The sequence below is a fragment of the Mustela putorius genome, unplaced genomic scaffold, assembly GCF_011764305.1.
Source record: "Mustela putorius furo isolate JIRA1106 unplaced genomic scaffold, ASM1176430v1.1 tig00537227_pilon_pilon_pilon, whole genome shotgun sequence".
NCBI lineage: Eukaryota > Metazoa > Chordata > Mammalia > Carnivora > Mustelidae > Mustela > Mustela putorius.
In genome coordinates this window covers 43,422,307-43,445,027 of record NW_025422368.1, presented here as the reverse complement: position 1 = coordinate 43,445,027, position 22,721 = coordinate 43,422,307, and the positions used below count along the sequence as shown (strand labels likewise).

Below are 22,721 nucleotides of genomic sequence, written 5' to 3'. Positions count from 1 at the left end.
TTTATAGTCACGGATTGTGACTATACACGGATTGTGTCACAGATTTCAAAATGTTGAAAGGCTTCTTGTCTCCTGACTCACACTGTTTAATTCTGCCTCCTCACAAAGTCTGCAATTGCTACCCAGGCTGGTCATGTGATTGGATGTGGCATTTCTTTCACTCTTAGGACATGTAAACTATTAGTTTGCTAGAGCTGCCATGACAAAGCACCACAAACTGGGTCACTGAAACAACAGAAACTTATTGTCCTCCAGGTCTGGAGGCTAGAAGTCTAAAAGCAAGATGTCGGCAAGGTTGGTTCCTTCCAATGGAGAATTTGGCCCACGCCTCTCTCTGATGATAGTTTGGTTTGCTGGCAATTCCTTGGCTTGTGGACCATCATCCTGGTCTCTACCTTCAATGTTCACATTGTATTCTCCTCAAGTGTTTGTTTATGTCCAAATTTCTCCTTTTAATAGGACATCAGGCACATTGAAGGAAGAGTTCTCCCTGCTCCATCCAGTATGACCTCATCTTAACTACATCAGCAATAACTATTTCCAAGTTCAAATACTGAGTTGCTGTGGGTTAAGACTTCAACATCCGAACTAGAGAAGGACACAGACCAATCCAATAGTGGATTTGTGTGTGTGTGTGTGCATGTGTGTGTGCTGTCTAACTCTAAAGACCTTTGAGGGGCACCTGGGTGGCTCAGTCACTGAGCATCTGCCTCCCGCTCAGGTCATAAGCCCGGGGTCCTGGGTTCGGGCTCCATGCTCAGCAGGAAGTCTGCTTCTCCCTCTCCCATTTCCCCCGCTTGTATTCCCTCTCTTGCTATCTCTTTGTCAAGTAAATGAAGAAAACTCTTAAAAAAATAATAAGTAATTGGGACACCTGGGTGGCTCAGTTGGTTAAGCAGCTGCCTTCGGCTCAGGTCATGATCCCAGCATCCTGGGATCAAGTCCCACATCGGGCTCCTTGCTCCGCAGGGAGCCTGCTTCTCCCTCTGACTCTGCCTGCCACTCTCTCTGCCTGTGCTTGCGCTCTCTCTCTCTCTGACAAATAAATAAAGTCTTTAAAAAATAATAATAATAATAAGTAATAAATAAATGAATAAATACCTAAATAAAGACCTTTGAGCTAGATGGGATCCTAACACAAATAAATGTATTTTCTGTGTAATAATTAAATATTTTTAAACTTTATGGAATCTCCCATTCTTCCTTAGCTTTAAGACCTCACAACTCTTTGAGACACTTAAAGATATCTCACACAGCTCTGTCTTTCTTGTGGCCAAGAACTCAAGAGATCATTTTCTTGACAACCTCGTTTGAATCAACAGGGTGCAAAGCTGTATAACAGGCTATAAATGTACGTTATATCCTTGAAAATCCACTCTGAAACCTTTATTCTGTTACTCGCATAATCTCTCTGGAAATTCAACAAACACAGTTCAGTGATTACTTGCTGTTAATCAATTGTAAGATGAGCATCTTCCCTCAAATTAAAAAAAAATGAGTATATTTGACACAATGTTACATTAGTTTCAGGTGTACAACTTAGTTATTTGACAAGTTTCTACATCATGTCGTGCTCACCACAAGCGTAGCGACCATCTGTCCCATTACATCACTGTTACAATATCACTGACTGTATTCCTTATGCTGTGCCTTTTATTCCCGTGACTTACACATTCTGTAACTGAAAGCCAGTATCTCCCCATCTCCTTCAGCCATTCTGCCCATCCCCCCCCTCCCTCCCCCTCTTCTCTCTATCCTCACGTTTCAACATCTCTGAAATCAGAATCTGTTTATGATCTTCGGCGTGTTGTAGTTCAATTAACAACGTATCTCTTTTTCTTCCCGGTGGGATATCAAATAATGATATGATCTTAATTAATGGTGTCTTAGTTTCAGAAAAGTACAATGTTAAGAATCTACTATGTGCAGACACTGTTAAGTATCCGGAATAGATAGAATAGTAATAGCGAAAAGCAGAAGCTGTCTTCCCAGTGTCTTAGGGAGATAAGTAAGCAGTAAGCTTCAGTGTAGTGATCTGGGGCATAGTTTCTCTTGTAGAGCCCGGATATTCACTTGCCCACTGCTCTTTTCATCCATGTTGCATTGCAGTTATTGGTTCTCTTGCCTGCCTTCTTTAGCAACTTGAAGCCAAGCGCCCTATCTTCATCAACCTCACAGTCTCGCTGCCTAGGACTGCACATAGCCCACAATCAGTGCTAAATGATTCAACAAATGGATTAAGGTCCTCAGAGCCTATGCTGTGTTGGAAAGTCTCACTAAAGAAAACTTAGATTTTAATTTCAGTTGCCTTCTCCAACAGGACCTTCAAGCAGGATTGCCCTGAGTGCATATCACTGAGTGGCTTTTTGCTGAGGTGGTTCTTGATAAAAGCTGGAAAATCATGCCTTTGACTCAGGTCATGAATCTCAGAGTCCTGGGATCGAGCCCCGAGTTGGGCTCACTGCTCAGCGGGGAGTCTGCTTCTCCCTCTCTGTGTGCCCACTCACTCTCTCTCTTTCTCTCTCAAATGAATAAGTCTTTACCAACAACAAAAAATGCAGTGGTGTTGCAATAACCCAAATATCAATATCCTCAATTTATATTATATTGTAGAACACACATATCTGACTCTTTGCTTCATCAAAGCATTATGTGAGACTCCAGCAAACTTCCAGGGAAACTTGTCATCTTCTCATGCAGCTCCTTTCTGGCATCTACTACCGTATTTTGTACCAGAAGCTGAATTAGTAAGGGCAAGAGCCTGGAAGACAGAGCTGTAGCTGTCTGTGTGAGCAAGAAGGAAGTAGGTAGGAAAAGAGAAGGAGAAGAGGCAGCCCGGAATTTGTTTTTTGGTAAGCCAGGTGCCATCGGTCCTTGTGAGCAGTCTCTTCTCCAGCTTTGGGAACAGGGCTCAGGCTAGGCAGAGGCTCCTCACGAAACTCTAGAGGACAATGTCCATCTTACTGGGGATTTTGTGGAAAATTCCCCATTAGACCTTTCTGTTATCTCGCAGCTCCCGGGCTGCCCTATGGAGTCTCTCCCAATTTATTTTCCTCCCATACCCCTCGCTTTTCCATCTCCCACACCCCGTAATATTCATCCTTTCCTACGAGAACAATGTGGCCCTGTCTCAAATCTTTCCATTTTGGATAACTGCACATTACTTAACAGTCTCTTTACGAAAGATCATTCCACTTTGCACTCAGGAAACAAGTGATCTTCCAGTTACAGGGGCTCGATCCTCTTTATGGGGCTATGAAGATCATGAATAATAAACAGCTGACAGTTTAACCTAGTGGTTCAGGGGTTTGGGTCCAGGGTCAAGGTTTTCTTGATGTAAATTACTCAACCCTGCTAAGCCTTGATTTTTTTTTTTTTTTTTTTTTAAGATTTTATTTGTTTGGGGAGGAGTCAAGATGGCGGAGAAGTAGCAAGCTGAGACTGCTTCAGCTAGCCGGAGATCAGCTAGATAGCTTATCTAAAGATTGCAAACACCTGAAAATCCATCGGCAGATCGAAGAGAAGAAGAACAGCAATTCTGGAAACAGAAAAACAACCACTTTCTGAAAGGTAGGACCGGCGGAGAAGTGAATCCAAAGCGACGGGAAGAGAGACCCCGGGGGGAGGGGCCGGCTCCCGGCAAGCGGCGGAGCAACCGCGCACAAAATCAGGACTTTTAAAAGTCTGTTCCGCTGAGGGACATCGCTCCAGAGGCTAAACCGGGGCGAAGCCCACGCGGGGTCAGCGTGGCCTCAGGTCCCGCAGGGTCACAGAAGGATCGGGGGTGTCTGAGTGTCGCAGAGCTTGCGGGTATTGGAACGGGAAAGCCGGCTGCAGAGACAGAGCCGACAGTAAGCTCGCAGCTCCGTGTTACCTTGAACCTGTCGCAGGCTCGGTGAGCTCAGAGCGCGGCCGGAGGTCAGGCAGACGGGAGTAACTGGGCGCTGTTCTCTGAGGGCGCACTGAGGAGTGCGGCCCTGGGCTCTCGGCTCCTCCGGGCCGGAGACCAGGAGGCCGCCATTTGTATTCCCGTCCTCTGGAACTCTACGGAAAGCGCTCAGGGAACAAAAGCTCCTGAAAGCAAACCCCGGCCCCGGGTAAGGGCGGCGTAATTCCGCCTGGGGCAAAGACACTTGAGAATCACTACAACAGGCCCCTCCCCCAGAAGATCAACAAGAAATCCAGCCGAGACCAAGTTCACCTACCAAGGAGTGCGGTTTCAATACCAAGGAGAGCAGCAGAATTCCAGAGGAGGAGAAAGCCAAGCACAGAACTCATGGCTTTTTTCCTGTGATTTTTTTTAGTCTTGCAGTTAATTTAATTTTTTTCTTTTTCATTTTTTTCTTTTTCTCGCCTTCGGGTAAAATTTTTTTTTAACTGTTACCTTTTTTCTTTTTTAAACGATTTTATACTAGTTTATCTAATATATATATTTTTTCTTTTTTACATTTTTCTTAGGTGTATTCTTTTTTTAAAAAATTCTTTTCTTTTCTTCTCTTTTTTTTTTTCTTTTCTTTTTGTTTTTTTTTTTTTTTTTTCTTTCCTTTTTGAACCTCTTTTTATCCCCTTTCTCCCCACTCACGATTTTGGATCTCTTCTAATTTGGTTAAAGCATATTTTCCTGGGGTTGTTGCCACCCTTTTAGTATTTTACTTGCCCCTTCATTTAGTCTTATCTGGACAAAATGACAAGACGTAAAAATTCAACACAAAAAAAAGAACAAGAGGCAGTACCGAAGGCTAGGGACCTAATCAATACAGACATCGGTAATATGTCAGATCTAGAGTTCAGAATGACAATTCTCAAGGTTCTAGCCGGGCTCGAAAAAGGCATGGAAGATATTAGAGAAACCCTCTCGAGAGATATAAAAGCCCTTTCTGGAGAAATAAAAGAACTAAAATCTAACCAAGGTGAAATCAAAAAAGCTATTAATGAGGTGCAATCAAAAATGGAGGCTCTCACTGCTAGGATAAATGAGGCAGAAGAAAGAATTAGTGATATAGAAGACCAAATGACAGAGAGAATAAAGAAGCTGAGCAAAAGAGGGACAAACAGCTACTGGACCACGAGGGGAGAATTCGAGAGATAAGTGACACCATAAGACGAAACAACATTAGAATAATTGGGATTCCAGAAGAAGAAGAAAGTGAGAGGGGAGCAGAAGGTATCCTGGAGAGAATTATTGGGGAGAATTTCCCCAATATGGCAAAGGGAACGAGCATCAAAATTCAGGAGGTTCAGAGAATGCCCCTCAAAATCAATAAGAATAGGCCCACACCCCGTCACCTAATAGTAAAATTTACAAGTCTCAATGACAAAGAGAAAATCCTGAAAGCGGCCCGGGAAAAGAAGTCTGTAACATACAATGGTAAAAATATTAGATTGGCAGCTGACTTATCCACAGAGACCTGGCAGGCCAGAAAGAGCTGGCATGATATTTTCAGAGCACTAAATGAGAAAAAAAACATGCAGCCAAGAATACTATATCCAGCTAGGCTATCATTGAAAATAGAAGGAGAGATTAAAAGCTTCCAGGACAAACAACAACTGAAAGAATTTGCAAATACCAAACCAGCTCTACAGGAAATATTGAAAGGGGTCCTCTAAGCAAAGAGAGAGCCTACAAGTGGTAGATCAGAAAGGAACAGAGACCATATACAGTAACAGTCACCTTACAGGCAATACAATGGCACTAAATTCATATCTCTCAATAGTTACCCTGAATGTTAATGGGCTAAATGCCCCTGTCAAAAGACACAGAGTATCAGAATGGATAAAAAAAACAAAAACCCATCTATATGTTGCCTCCAAGAAAACACACATTTCAAGCCCGAAGACACCTCCAGATTTAAAGTGAGGGGGTGGAAAAGAATTTACCATGCTAATGGACATCAGAAGAAAGCAGGAGTGGCAATCCTTATATCAGATCAATTAGATTTTAAAGCCAAAGACTATAATAAGAGATGAGGAAGGACACTATATCATACTCAAAGGGTCTGTCCAACAAGAAGATTTAACACAATTTTAAATATCTATGCCCCCAATGTGGGAGCAGCCAACTATATAAACCAATTAATAACAAAATCAAAGAAACACATCAACAATAATACAATCATAGTAGGGGACTTTAACACTCCCCTCACTGAAATGGACAGGTCATCCAAGCAAAAGATCAGCAAGGAAATAAAGGCCTTAAACGACACACTGGACCAGATGGACATCACAGATATATTCAGAATATTTCACCCCAAAGCAACAGAATACACATTCTTCTCTAGTGCACATGGAACATTCTCCAGAATAGATCACATCCTCGGTCCTAAATCAGGACTCAACCGGTATCAAAAGATTGGGATCATTCCCTGCATATTTTCAGACCACAATGCTCTAAAGCTAGAACTCAACCACAAAAGGAAGTTTGGAAAGAACCCAAATACATGGAGACTAAACAGTATCCTTCTAAAGAATGAATGGGTCAACCGGGAAATTAAAGAAGAATTGAAAAAAAATCATGGAAACAAATGATAATGAAAATACAACGGTTCAAAATCTGTGGGACACAACAAAGGCAGTCCTGAGAGGAAAAATATATAGCGCTACAAGCCTTTCTCAAGAAACAAGAAAGGTCTCAGGTACACAACCTAACCCTACACCTAAAGGAGCTGGAGAAAGAACAAGAAAGAAACCCTAAGCCCAGCAGGAGAAGAGAAATCATAAAGATCAGAGCAGAAATCAATGAAATAGAAACCAAAAAAAACAATAGAACAAATCAACGAAACTAGGAGCTGGTTCTTTGAAAGAATTAATAAAATTGATAAACCCCTGGCCCTACTTATCAAAAAGAAAAGAGAAAGGACCCAAATAAATAAAATCATGAATGAAAGAGGAGAGATCACAACTAACACCAAAGAAATACAAACTATTATAAGAACATACTATGAGCAACTCTACGGCAATAAATTTGACAATCTGGAAGAAATGGATGCATTCCTAGAAACATATAAACTACCACAACTGAGCCAGGAAGAAATAGAAAGCCTGAACAGACCCATAACCAGTAAGGAGATTGAAACAGTCATTAAAAATCTCCAAACAAACAAAAGCCCAGGGCCAGACGGCTTCCCGGGGGAAATTCTACCAAACATTTAAAGAAGAACTAATTCCTATTCTCCTGAAACTGTTCCAAAAAATAGAAATGGAAGGAAAACTTCCAAAACTCATTTTATGAGGCCAGCATCACCTTGATCCCAAAACCAGACAAGGATCCCACCAAAAAAGAGAGCTATAGACCGATATCCTTGATGAACACAGATGCGAAAATACTCAACAAAATACTAGCCAATAGGATTCAACAGTACATTAAAAGGATTATTCACCACGACCAAGTGGGATTTATTCCAGGGCTGCAAGGTTGGTTCAACATCCGCAAATCAGTCAATGTGATACAACACATCAATAAAAGAAAGAACAAGAACCATATGATACTCTCAATAGATGCTGAAAAAGCATTTGACAAAGTACAACATCCCTTCCTGATCAAAACTCTTCAAAGTGTAGGGATAGAGGGCACATACCTCAATATCATCAAAGCCATCTATGAAAAACCCACCGCAAATATCATTCTCAATGGAGAAAAACTGAAAGCTTTTCCGCTAAGGTCAGGAACACGGCAGGGATGTCCATTATCACCACTGCTATTCAACATCGTACTAGAGGTCCTAGCCTCAGCAATCAGACAACAAAAGGAAATTAAAGGCATCCAAATCGGCAAAGAAGAAGTCAAATTATCACTCTTCGCAGATGATATGATACTATATGTGGAAAACCCAAAAGACTCCACTCCAAAACTGCTAGAACTTATACAGGAATTTAGTAAAGTGTCAGGATATAAAATCAATGCACAGAAATCAGTTGCATTTCTCTACACCAACAGCAAGACAGAAGAAAGAGATATTAAGGAGTCAATCCCATTTACAATTGCATCCAAAACCATAAGATACCTAGGAATAAACCTAACCAAAGAGACACAGAATCTATACTCAGAAAACTATAAAGTACTCATGAAAGAAATTGAGGAAGACACAAAGAAATGGAAAAATGTTCCATGCTCCTGGATTGGAAGAATAAATATTGTGAAAATGTCTATGCTACCTAAAGCAATCTACACATTTAATGCAATTCCTATCAAAGTACCATCCATCTTTTTCAAAGAAATGGAACATACAATGCTAAAATTTATATGGAACCAGAAAAGACCTCGAATAGCCAAAGGGATATTGAAAAAGAAAGCCAACGTTGGTGGCATCACAATTCCGGACTTCAGGCTCTATTACAAAGCTGTCATCATCAAGACAGCATGGTACTGGCACAAAAAAACAGACCCATAGATCAATGGAACAGAATAGAGAGCCCAGAAATAGACCCTCAAATCTATGGTCAACTAATCTTCGACAAAGCAGGAAAGAATGTCCAATGGAAAAAAGACAGCCTTTTCAATAAATGGTGCTGGGAAAATTGGACAGCCACATGCAGAAAAATGAAATTGGACCATTCCCTTACACCACACACAAAAATTGACTCAAAATGGATGAAGGACCTCAATGTACGAAAGGAATCCATCAAAATCCTTGAGGAGAACACGGGCAGCAACCTCTTCGACCTCTGCCGCAGCAACATCTTCCTAGGAACAACGCCAAAGGCAAGGGAAGCAAGGGAAAAAATGAACTACTGGGATTTCATCAAGATCAAAAGCTTTTGCACAGCAAAGGAAACAGTTAACAAAATCAAAAGACAACTGACAGAATGGGAGAAGATATTTGCAAACGACATATCAGATAAAGGACTAGTGTCCAGAATCTATAAAGAACTTAGCAAACTCAACACCCAAAGAACAAATAATCCAATCAAGAAATGGGCAGAGGACATGAACAGACATTTCTGCAAAGAAGACATCCAGATGGCGAACAGACACATGAAAAAGTGCTCCATATCACTCGGCATCAGGGAAATACAAATCAAAACCACAATGAGATATCACCTCACACCAGTCAGAATGGCTAAAATCAACAAGTCAGGAAATGACAGATGTTGGCGAGGATGCGGAGAAAGGGGAACCCTCCTACACTGTTGGTGGGAATGCAAGCTGGTGCAGCCACTCTGGAAAACAGCATGGAGATTCCTCAAAATGTTGAAAATAGAACTGCCCTATGACCCAGCAATTGCACTATTGGGTATTTACCCTAAAGATACAAATGTAGTGATCCAAAGGGGCACATGCACCCGAATGTTTATAGCAGCAATGTCCACAATAGCCAAACTATGGAAAGAACCTAGATGTCCATCAACAGATGAATGGATCAAGAAGATGTGGTATATATACACAATGGAATACTATGCAGCCATCAAAAGAAATGAAATCTTGCCATTTGCAACAACGTGGATGGAACTAGAGCGTATCATGCTTAGCGAAATAAGTCAAGCAGAGAAAGACAACTATCATATGATCTCCCTGATATGAGGAAGTGGTGATACAACATGGAGGCTTAAGTGGGTAGAAGAAGAATAAATGAAACAAGATGGGATTGGGAGGGAGACAAACCATAAGTGACTCTTAATCTCACAAAACAAACTGAGGGTTGCCGGGGGGAGGGGGTTTGGGAGAAGGGGGTGGGATTATGGACATTGGGGAGGGTATGTGATTTGGTGAGTGCTGTGAAGTGTGTAAACCTGTTGATTCACAGACCTGTACCCCTGGGGATAAAAATATATGTTTATCAAAAATAAAAAATTAAAAAAAAAAAAAAAAAAAAAAAAAAAGATTTTATTTGTTTGACAGACAGAGATCACAAGCAGGCAGAGAGGCAGGCAGAGAGAGAGGCAGAGAGAGAGGGGGAAGCAGGCTCCCTGCTGAGCAGAGAGCCCAATGCAGGGCTCTATCCCCAGACCCTCGGATCATGACCTGAGCTGAAGGCAGAGGCTTTAACCTACAGAGCCACCCAGGTGCCCCTAAGCCTTGCTTTCTTGATATGTAAAATGAAGGGTGGGCTCTGAGCAATACAGTCTGTGTCTTGAATAATAAAAGTAATGTCTATGTTATGCATTTGGGGAAAGTCATATCAAACATCATACAAAAAGGACTTCCCCCAATTCTAGTGCCTGGCACAAATAATAAGTAGGTTATAATAGCAGTTGTTAAATAATTCCCAAACTCGGGGCACCTGGGTGGCTCAGTGGGTTAAAGCCTCTGCCTTCAGCTCAGGTCATGATCCCAGAGTCCTGGGATCAAGCCCCACATCGGGCTCTCTGCTCAGCAGGAAGCCTTCCTCCTCTCTCTCTCTCTTTCTCTCTCTGCCTGCCTCTCTGCCTGCCTCTCTGCCTACTTGTGATCTCTGTTTGTCAAATAAATAACAAATAAATAAATAAATAAATAAAATAATTCCCAAACTCAACCATTCTAAGTAAATGAGGGTCTACCAAAATAACTCCCAAGAGTACTCTTTCGATAAGCAAATATTTAATGACTACTGTATGCATAGTACTATAAAAACAAGATAAGAGAAAAAGAAGTAGGAAATAAGTAAGCATCTAATGAGAGCCAGCTGCCAGGTACTTTACATTGATCATTTTATTTATACCTTCAAATAACATAATGAGGGAGATTTGTATCCCTACTTCTATGAATAATGAGACAGAGCTTTGAGAGGTTCTATGATTTGCCCAAAATGCACAGATCTGAGTTCGTACCCAGGTCTGTGAGGCTCTGGAGCCCTTGCCCTTCTGTAAATTGCAATGCCTCAGAAGTAGAATATACAAAGGGTGCCTCAGTGGCACTATCAGTTCAGCACCTGACTCTTGGTTCCAGCTCAGGCCATGATCTCAGGGTCTTGGGGTTGAGCCCCGCCCCAGATGGGTGCTCGGCATGGAATCTGCTTAAGACTCTCTTCCTCTCCCTTGTGCCCCTCCCCATTGCACTCTTTCTCTCTCCCCCTCTCAAATAAATAAATACATCTTTTGTTTTTCTTTTTATTTCTTTTTATTTTTTAAGATTTTATGTATTTATTTGACAGAGAGAGAGCACAAGCAGGGGGGAGCGGCAGGCAGAGGGAGAGGGAGAAGCAGGCTCCTCACTGAGCAAGGTGCCTAGTGTGGGACTTCGATCCCAGAACTCGACCTGAAATGGATGCAGACGCTTAACCAAGAAAGCCACCCAGGCACCCCTAAATAAATCTTTCTTTTTCAAGTAGAATATATGGCCAAATCTTAAATTCTGAAGACGCAAAGTAAAGAGTTAGATGAAGAGAAAAGGGAGAAGAAAGAGAGAAATAGAAGAAGTAGGAAGATAGGAAGGAGAATCAGATGTTGAGATCAGGATGAGAGAATGGCAGGAGGAAGCTGGAGGGTGACTCCTCCAGTCCCACTGACAACAGCAGCTCCTGGAGAGCCAGCACTTATCACCTTAGGTGATGTGTGAACTAGATCCAAGACTTGAGCTCACACTTATCACCTTAGGTGATGTGTGAACTAGATCCAAGAGGAAATGCATCACTTCTATGGCTTCCTAACAACTGCAGCTAACGAGAAATGATCTCACCCTCTCCTTTGAGAAGTTCACACAGAAGTACTTAAAACTTCTATATATAATTTCTCTGTCTTATTTACAATTTAATTTTGTACTACCCAATAACTGTCTCATATGGGTTCATCTCATTCCCATAACCAGACTCTAAAACACTCAGTGCATATACCTTGGTTTACTGTTCTGTAAGAAGATGGTCATGGATGAAAACACATTACTAAATTTTATGAAACCTTTCTACAAAGAAACTGGAAAACACAGAGCTTGGGGTAGAGAGAGTTATTTCAAGTGTAAATAACAGAACAGGGAGCCCAGACGTAAACCCATGCATACGTGGTCAACTAATTTTTTATAAGGGTGCCAAGTACACACAGTTAAAAAAGAATTCAATTAGTGGTTTTGGGAAAACTGGATATTCACATGCAAAGGAATGAAACTGGACCCATACCTTACACCACTTGCAACTATTAACTCAAAATGGATCAAAGATTTCAGGGGAAGACCTGAAATGGTAAAACTAGAAGAAGATATAGTGGAAAAGATCTTGGCAATGGTTTCTTGGATAAGACACCAAAACCCCAGGCAACTAAAACTAAAGTAAACAAGAAGGGACTACATTCAACCAAAGAGATTCTGTAAAGCAAACAGTCAATACATTGAAAAGTCAACTTACAGAATGGGAGAAAATATTCACAAACCACCTATCAAATAAGGGGTTAATATCCAAAGTATATAAAAGATTCATACAACAATAGCAAAAAAGCAAACAATCCAATTAGAAATTGGAGAAGGAACTCAGAGACTTTTTTTTTTCCAAAAAGATAAATGAAAAGATGCTCAACATCAGTAATCATCAGGGAAATGCCAATCAAAATCACAATGAGATATCACCTCACACCTGTTAGGATGGCTATTATCGAAAAAGACAAGAGATAATAAATGTTGGTGAGGGGGTGCCTGGGTGGCTAAATTGGTTAAGCATCTGCCTTCAGCTCAGGTCATAATCCTGGGGTCCCAGGATCGAGCCCCACATCAGTCTCCCTGCTCAGTGGAGAGTCTGCTTCTCTCTTTCCCTCTGCCACACCCCCCAACTTGTACTCTGTCCTTCCCTCTCTCTCTCTCTCTCTCGACCTGTGTCAAATAAATATATAAAATCTTTAAAAATAAAAATAAAAATAAATGTTGGTGAGGATGTGGAAAAATGGTAACCCTTAAACCAGGGAATATAAAATGTTACAGCCATTATCAAGAATAGTTCTCAAATATTAAAAATAGAAGGACTGTATGATCAAGCAATCTTGCTTCTGAGTACATATATGAAGGAATTGGAATCAGTATCTCAAAGTGATATCTGCACCTCCATATTCACTGCAGAGAAGGAAACAACCTGTGCCAGTCAATGGATAAATGGATAAAAACAATTGGATATGTGCACGCGCGCACACACACACACACGCTCAGACACAATGGAATATTACTCAGTTATGAAAAAGAAGAAACCCTGTAACTTACAACAATATGGATGGACCTTGAAGGCATTACGCTAAGTGAAATAAGTCAGACAGAGAAAGACAAACACTGTATGATCTCACCTAAATACGTAATCTAAAAAAGTCAAACTTGTAAAAACAGGGAGTAGAATGGTAGTTCCCAGGGGCTGGGTGGAGGGCGGGGGTTGGGGAGATGTTGTTTAAGGGTACAAACTTACAAGTAGGAGTTAGTAAGTTCTGGAGATCTAATGCACAGCATGGTGATTATAGCCAACGATGTTGTATTATAAACCTCAAAGTTATTAAGAGACTAGATCTTAATTGTTCTAACCACAAAAAAGGATTGATAATTATGCAATGTGATAGAGGAGCTAGCTAATGATAAGATGGCAATCACATTGCAATATATAAATGTATCAAACCAATACCTTGCATACCTTCAACCTACACAATGTTATATGTCTATTATATCTCAAACAATTCAAGAATATTAAAGAGTAAGTAACATCAATTTTGGAAATATATTGTCAGATATTATGAACATAACTTGCTGGTCCCATGGAGGTGAGCAGGGCTGTCCCCTGAAGGGAGTGGCTCCTAGTCAGCTAGTGAGCTGCTCTGGGAAGAGACCAGTATGGGGAATGGACTGGGGGAGGTGTATGCATGGCAGGGGGAGGAGGGATATTTTCTTGGCTCCACATCTGGTCCACACTCATTCCAGTCTCTGTTACAGAACTGCCTGGAGCACTTCTGTTGGGGTGGGAGCTGTTCCTTGTCACAGGCCAATGACCTTGGGCAAGCAGGGAGTGTGTGGAGAAGACCTCGGGTTAGGTCCTCGCTGTAGTTTCCCTGAATCATTCTCTGTGACACATAGCCTTTTGTCATCTGTACAGCCTGTCCTGCACCCGATCAGGGAGGGGTCCACACCCACGCCTGGGTCACAGTGATCCAGGGAAACCCTGGATCCCTTCCTTTGAGGTCAGAAGATGGGGCTTGCAGAGAGCCAGCTGGGCTCAGAGCCTTGAGGCGCCCCCCTTAGGGGTTTACTTTGAGGAAGCCACTTAACCAAAGTCTGTCTCACTTCCCCATTTGTAAATCAAAAGAAACATCTACCTCTTGGGGTTGCCATGAGGATTAGAGAAATATGTGTGGAGTGACTGGAATTTATATATTCATTCACTGTTTATTCATGTCATCCCCTATTACTGTAATTATTACCTGCCAAGCACCAGGCCACAGAAAGGCAGCAGGGAGCAAGACAGAGCAAGTTCTTGCTCTCTTGACCTTATATTCCAGTGAGGAGGAGAGACGGAGACTGTCACAGCCGAGAAATGCAGTGAGCACTTGATTTGGAGGCTCATGATTGATTCAGGAAAAACCTGTAAAAGGTGAGGGACCCGGGAGCAGGAAAGGCAAGTGTGAGAGCGGGAGTGTGAGGTAGGATCTCCCCTCGGCCAGGTCCGTGGGGACTCACTCTGGCCCACAGACCACACCTTCAGAGTTGTACTTTGAGGTAAGAAGATGGAGCATTTGTATCCCTGTCTCTCTCTGTCCTCGGCCACCCCTGGTGAAGTGAAGTAGTTCCTCAGTCAAGTGAGACACTGCAGAACTGTCACAAGTTGTCACAGAGGTGGCATCTGCGGGCACACTGGCTTGGTCAAAACACTCTGTCTGGGTGCTCCACAACACCCTCATGTGCTCCAAGAGGAAAAGTCACAAAGCGGGAGATGTGAGGAGGAAAGGAGCATTCAGGGGTATGAGGGAGACTGACGGCGTGGCCACGAGCCAGAGCTGGAGTCAGAGCTTGTGGAACCTGGAGCTTACAATTTGGGGGCCTCTTTCAGAATAGAAGAATATGTAAAGTCATGAAAACAAAACTAGGACAAACATGAAGATTTATTCAAATGAGAAATGAGGACAAATTACAAATAATAAAAGCTAACAAATGCTTCAAACATCACAAAATCCAGGAGGGGGGGAAAAGACCCATGATATTTATATAAACTCCCTGACACACCCCTACAATACCTTTTCCTACATATTTTGGCTGTATTTTTTTTTTATGTTGTCCTCATGTCATAATGGTTTGGTTACCATCGTTTAAGAGTATAAAGATAATTTGATCTTTCCCTTAAAATGGTAGACAAAAAAAAAAAAAACAAAACGTTTTTCGTTGTTACTGTTTTATTGTTACTGGTTTTTTGTTTTTTTTTTTTTAAGTTTCTTTGAGCTTCAGAAGTCAGTATTTGTTGAAATCATGTGACTTTTTAGGATTATTGTCAGGTTTGGAAAAGCCTAGTCTATTAACGTGTCTTTCCTAAATGAGCTGTGAGCTTTGGGAAGACGTACCACGGCTAGCTGCAGACACCATACATGTTAAACTCACTCTTGTCCCCTGCCAGCCTCATCTGGTGGTTGCTGGGTGTCGTGGGACCTGTTCTTAGTGAGCTGCCCACATAGGACCATGATAGGTGGTGACTGGCCGAGAGGGATGAGGGTTTTCCAGGATGGTAAATCAGCTTCCCCTTAGGCAGCTCCCCAAAATGCCCACAGCCTCTCCAATACCACCTGACATGGGGAAGCCTGGGGAAGGGACAACCAGAGTAAAAAGAAAGAGTCAACTTGTATTTTAGCTGATGGTTGCTGCAATATTTTTATTTGCAACATTTACAAAAACACACAAGCACGTGAATAGATCCCTAGGATGCCGCCCCCCGCCCCCCGGATTTAGAAAAGGCCATAGCAGGTGAGGGGCTCCGAAATGGAAGCTTTACTAGCTTTGCCCTGAATTCCCCTCTGTTAGTGAGGGACTCTTCGAGCAGGCGACATAGACGCCAAAAACTCTGAGTTGGCACTCAATAAATGTTTATTGGAGATTCATGGTGAACCCACTGCGGTCTCTGAAGACAGGGATCCTGGGCTCCATCCTAAGACTTGGACCAAATGATGGAAGGCCTGGAAGGTAGCGCTTCCCAAAGAAGGCTTCTTTTAAAATAGAAGTTGCCTGCATCAGAGACTCTCCCTAAAATACCCCATTACGGCCTTTGGCCACCTTTGCCTACAGGCAATAAACGGCATGGGGCTGTGCAGGGTTGACTGCAATCAGTAAAGATTTTGAATCAGTGGATTGTTTGGCTATGATTTCTATCTTCTCATCCTTTGCTGGGTCTCTGGATTAAGGGAGTCCCTTGTGCCTGCCAGGTGTCCCTGATTAGAACACGAGTCTCCCAGCCTTGTAATTATTTACCTGTCCGGCTCCCTTACAATCCCGTCTTATTTATGTGTCTAGCACACAGCCCCGCACACAGAGACATTCCATCCATGTCGTGAGATGAATACACAATTGCCTATCCAGGAATGCAGATAAAGGGAAAAAACATTCCACCAGTTTCTTTATTTCATCTCAAATTCCCAAGGGCCGGTAAATTAATACTTGGCTGAGTGTGATGGGTAAGGTAATGCTTGACCCCGAACGACTTAAGCATATTTCTGTTTTTCAGGTCGTTTGCAAAAAGCACAAGCTAGTTTACATAAACAATTTGCACTGGTGGATGGAAAGCATTCACAAAATAAAGGAGAAATAACCCACAATACGTAGTTTTCATTCTGGTTACTCTGCACCAAAATATGGAACAGATTCTCTTTCTTATTTTTGAGAAGGACAAGAGAGCTGCTTGTCTAGAGGCACTATTGCCTTTGTCAATAAATAAAGGGTCCTTGTGTTTGCAAGGATTTCACATGATGTACTAAAAAAAAAAAGCGTGTAAAGTTTTCCATAGCAAGCGTGCTCACCAGATTTATGCCAACCACTTAATTACAGAGCCTTCGGAGTAATCAGCCACACTTCTGTGCAGTGTTAACAGAAAGGCTACGCGACGTCTGAGGGTTTCTCCTTTGGATTTCTTCTTTCCTCCCCAGCTTTCACAGATCCAACAGAAATAATGGCAACAATGAAACTCACAAATTATCTTTGAATTATAGCTGAAAATTGGAAGTGCATTTCAAAGGGACTGAGGATATCTGACATCAAGCTAAATTAATAGAGAAAATATTTGTTTCCTGTATTGAAACTACTAACCGTTTTGAATAAAAGCAACTAAGAACTTTCAGAAATTTTCTAATTTCTGAAATAAATCCTGGATTTAGATAAAAGTCTCCTTAACGCCAAAGATTTCAAAGGAGTTAATTAATATAAATATTTTTGTAAAAAATTAAAGCCTAGACAAATCCTGAAAATAGTAAATGGAGATTCACTGTGCATAGTTGGGAAGCATCATGCATCAAATCTATGTTTATAAGGCAAGAAGAGCCTTTAGTTTCATTACTGAAGGAATAACAGGGGCTGGTAAATGGAATTTTATTAAAATTGTATTATTTATTTTATCAAAATTTTATTTTATTAAAATGTTATTATTTTATTAAAATATAATATTAAATATTTTATTGAAATTTTATTATTTTATCAAAATTTTATCATTTATTTTTATTAAAATTTTATTAAAACTTACTCTCTGTTAAAATACTTATAAGAGTAAGTTAATCTACAGGGCACCTGGGTGGCTCAGTGGGTTGAGCCTCTGCCTTAGGCTCAGGTCATGATCTCAGGGTCCTGGGATTGAGCCCTGCATCGGACTCTCTGCTCAGCGGGGAGCCTGCTTTCTCCTCTCTCTCTCTGCCTGCCTCTCTGCCTACTTGTGATCTGTCTGTCAAATACATAAATAAAATCTTTAAGAAAAAAAAAAGAGTAAGTTAATCTGTGTGGTTTCAGGTGATAGCCCTCAATCCATGGCCCTATTTTTAAGGGTAATTATGGATGATATTGAAAGTTTTGACCTAACTACTCTCAACTATTTCTCTGTACTCTGGTCTACTAGTGTGTGAAAACCCAACAGCAGCCTCATTATCGGTCCCTGCTAAAATCAGTAGCTTTTACCAGTCGCCAGTACCTCTAGTTTGATTGGCATTTGAGCTAATAAGGCTGTGAAGGCAATACTCTGTGTTGGGCAGGGAGACTGCCAAGGTCAGGAAAGGTGAACACATAAAATGGTATCCAAAGCCTTATTTTAAAAAAATAATAATAATCAGGGGCGCTTGGGTGGCTCAGTGGGTTAAGCCTCTGCCTTCGGCTCAGGTCATGATCCCGCGGTCCTAGGATAGAGCCCTGCATCGGGATCTCTGTTCAGCAGGGAGCCTGCTTCCCTTCCTCTCTCTCTGCCTGCCTCTCTGCCTACTTGTGATCTCTATCAAATAAATAAATAAATAAATCTTTAAATAATAATAATAATCAGCTGTCTCTGGGAGATCAATATTCTCTCCCTGCCTGGGACCTGTACAATGAATGAGATCATAGCCTGGGCTGTGGTCAGCTCACCCAGGTCGCGCCAGCTTGAAGGCTTTGCAGGAGATGGTAGATGACCTTCTCTGGGCCCATGTTCTCGTCTCTCCTCCTGTGATGCAAGGTAGTGGTCAAGCCTACAGGCGGCTGCAGCCAGATTTATAATTCAGCTGCATGACCTTGAACAAGGTACCTGTTTATTGACACATGTCTGCCCCATTAAAGTGTAACTTCCACGGGGGTGAGCACTTCCTGTAGCTCACAGCCATAGAGCAGGGCCCTGTGCATAATAGGTGCTCCAGACGCGTTCGGTGAAGGAGTGAGTGAAGGATTTAACCCCTCTGGGCCTATTGTTCTCATTTGGGAAATGAGGATAATAGTAGTACTCGATATTAATATATATAACAACTAGTGTCAAAATGCAGGCAGGGGTCTTAACTACCCACGGTGCCCTTTATGTTCTTCCTGTTCGGCGAGAGCGTGGCTTCAGGATGTGCAGCTGCTGACAAAGGGGACGGATAAAGCCACCCCAGGTGGGTCCTGTTATGTGCTATTTAACCGTGTTTACTGGGAAATTCACTCTGCTTTTTCAAGAAAGAGATTTGGTGGTACAGATGTCCTTACGCTCTTATTTTTGTTTTCATGGGCCAGCCACTTATCTTAATGAGATGAAAATGACTCAAAAATGTGATTGAGGAAGGAAGAGGGATAGGAGGAAATTTTCAGTTACATTTCAGAGCGCTCATTCTCATGCCGCTTACACAACTTGAGTGCGAAAATATTTTTGGAAGTCAGTATGCTCTGTTACAAAATAAGGGTATAAACAAACTGGTATCTTCCCTACAGATGGCTGTGTTCGGTTGGAAAAAAGAATAATGGAAATATTTTTGCAATAGCAAAACTAAATTTTAAACACCGATGAATAAATGTATCAAGAAATATGAGGGCCTGTATGAAGAGTCCCCTACAACTTTACTCAGAGACATAAAGAATATAAATCAAGGAAGAGATGCACTTATTTATGAATGGAATATTCATTATTATAAAGGCATCAGTTTCCAAATTAATTTGGAAATTTAGTGTGGAGTTTTCCATAGTATTTTTCTTGGACCTATTCAAAGTGATTTCAAATCTCAGCTTTTTAGACTGAACTTACGAGAGTAACCAATATAATTTAGAAAAACAGGAGAATGTGGTTAAGGAAGGACTTGTGCTGTCAATTATTTACAAAAACATGTTATAAAGGTATATTACTTAAAGTATAATAAATAAGACTGCTAGTCATGATTCCCTAAATTTATTTCATGACCTAGTAAGAATCATGGACTATTGTATGAAAAACATTGGTTTATAGATATCAAAAATGGGCCATTTGGTGAAATACATGTCAGCATGATCATACAGAATATATGCAGCTGTTAAATATAACGTGGTAGAACTGTATATTTGCCTGGAAAGGTGTTGACCATATATAGGCAACTAAAAACTTACTAGAATTGCTCCATTTTGAAAGGACAACAACAAAAATATATGCATATACATGCAGAGGAAAAAATGTACGGACAGATAAGTGCCTATATATATATACATATATATATGTTTTAAAGATTTTATTTATTTGACAGAGAAAGATCACAAGTAGGCAGAGGCAGGCAGAGAGAGAAAAAGGGAAGCAGGCTCCCTGCCAAGCAGAGAGCCCGCAGGACCCTGGGATCATGACCTGAGCAGAAAGCAGAGGCTTTAACCCACTGAGCCACTCAGGCACCCCATTAAGTGCCAATATATTAACAGAGGTTGTAGTCCATTTGTCTTTGGCTTAAACCTCACTTCCAATTTTTTGCTATTATAAGTAATACTATGATTACTACCTTTATGAAAAAAGACCTTTTCCAAATTTCAGATGATACCCTTGGGGTAGGTTCATAGAATTACCTTTATAAACATATTTAAAGCTACATCCCAAAATTATTTTCTAAAAGGGTTGGAGCAATTTTCATTCCTGCCCACAATGTATGAGTGACCACTTCCTTTACCCTGACTCCTATGAGATATCTCATTTTAAAAAATGAGTAAATACAAAATAAAAAAAAAAAATTGCTCTTCCGATAAGTTAACAGTTTTCACTATAGTTTTAGTGTCTTTCTTTTCTTTCCCATGAGGTTAAACACTTCTCCATATGTTAGTCTTTGTATTTCCTCTTTTATGTATTGTTGTAAATGCTTTCTGCCTGGACCATTTCCTTCTGAGTGATGATTACTTTGACACAACTTTTTTCACTCCTAAAGAACATATTATTATATAATCTCATATCAAAACTCAGCCTAAAAATTTCTTCTATCTAAGGTCTTATCTTATAAAGAAAAATTTTTTTAATTTTTTTTTAAAGATTTTATTTGTTTTTTTGACAGAGAGAGAGCACAAGTAAGCAGAGCAGTAGGCAGAGGGAGAGAGAGAAGCAGGCTCTCTGCTGAGCGGGGAGCCAGCCTTATGTGGGGTTCGATCCCAGGACCCTGGAATCATGACCTGAGCCGAAGGCAGTTGCTTAACCAACTAAGCCACCCAGGTGCCCCGTTAATGTTTTATTTTTAAGTCAGAGAGAGAGTGAGCCCAAGCAGGGAGTTGCGGGCAGAGGGAGAAGCAGGCTCTCTGCTGAGCAAGGAGGCCCACGCAGAACTTGATCCCAGGACCCTAGGATCATGACCCAAGCTGAAAGCAGCTGCTTAACCCACTGAGCCACCCAGGTGTCCCAAAAACAATTTTTTTTAAAGATTTATTTATTTATTTGGGAGAGACAGAGAAAGTGCAGGGGGGAGGGGCAGAGGGAAAAAAAAAGAAAGGAGTCCTAAGCAGGCTTTGAGCTGAGCACAGGGGCAAGCTAGATCTCAAGACCCTGAGAACACAACCTGAGCCTAGACCGAGAGCTGACACTTAACCAACTGTGCCATCCAGGTGCCGCTAAAATAAAGAAAATATTTAAGATATCTAAAGGAACTTATATACCCTACAAATTTATTGTAACCGTTCATTGCCAATGACATTTCTCATCTACACTTGATACTTCACGTATAATGACTTAAATTTCCTTTCCTCCCTCCTCTAAATACACCCAAGAAGAAATTTTAATTAGTATGTTAGAATATTAAGACATTTTATTTATACAGCATAAAATTATCTTTTGGACAATACTGAGTAAATAAAATTATTTAGGGAAAAAAAAATGTGTCCAACAGACCTAAAAAAATAAGCTTACTTAATAAGCTGGAACTAGATCTTGGTCTGTTTTCAGCAATCAACAGAGCTATCACAGAACTTTCGGGACAAACCTGAAGTGCCATAGGGAAGGCAGTCATTACTTTATTTTCATGAGTCAGGTATTTAATTAGGTAAAAGATCGATGTTTTTCAAACAGTGAGTGGGTTAGGAAATCAGTTAAGTGGGTCAGACTGGCTTTTTTTTTTTTTTTTTTTTTTTTTTAAGTAGAATGGAGGGGCAAAGAAAAGAAAAAAAAAAGAAAAGAACATCACATGTAATAAAGGTAAATATTATTTCATGTAATGCTCAAAGTCACTATGTGAAGTTCATCCCTACTGTGGGCTTTGGTCAAATGGGTTTAAAAGCACAGAACTTCAGAGAATATCCAGTGTTCTCATTAAAAAAAATTAACTAACTCGATCCTTACCCCAATAATTACTCTCCACTAACATTAGTCTTTAATAACCTATATTTGTTTTATTTTTTAAAGATTTTATTTATTCGATAATATAAGACGGAGATCACATTTATTATCACATTTATTTGATAATATAAAACAGAGATCACAAGTAGACAGAGTCAGGCAGAGAGAGAGGGAGAAGCGGGTTCCCCACTGAGAAGAGAGCCTGACGCAGAGCTTGATCCCAGGATCCCGAGATCATGACCTGAGCCAAAATCAGAGGCTTAACCCACTGAGCCACCCAGGCGCCCCTAAACTATATTTGTTTTAAAGAGGTTTTTTTCATTTACTGCTACCGTATGCGAGGCATTGTTCTAGGCACTGAGGATACAGTGGTAGTAAACTGAGATGTCTGTTCTCACAGAGATCTCACAGAATGGGAAGACAGATGATGTATGTGTTAGGTGGTTCTATAAGCACCAGGAAAGGCAGGAGGGTTAGAGAGGGCAAGTGACTCAGGTACAAACTCAGATAGGATGTTTCAAGAAGACATCATTGAGAAGGCGACATTGGAACAGAGCTCAACATTTACATTTAACTTTTTAATTAGACATTTTCAATGTTCAGTGAACATCTTAATAAATAATAGTGAACGGTAGCTGAGATTTA

At 41.0% G+C, this 22,721-nt stretch overlaps 1 long non-coding RNA gene across 1 annotated transcript in view; it reads left to right on the top strand.

Annotated features, from left to right (window-relative positions):
* The first annotated feature begins 18,649 nt into the window (after positions 1-18,649).
* The window catches only part of LOC101688547, a 28,104-nt gene continuing 24,032 nt past the window's right edge, over positions 18,650-22,721 (top strand). The window contains exon 1 of the long non-coding RNA XR_001179363.2: positions 18,650-18,933. This is a non-coding gene — a long non-coding RNA (uncharacterized LOC101688547). The remainder of the gene's footprint in view (positions 18,934-22,721) is intronic.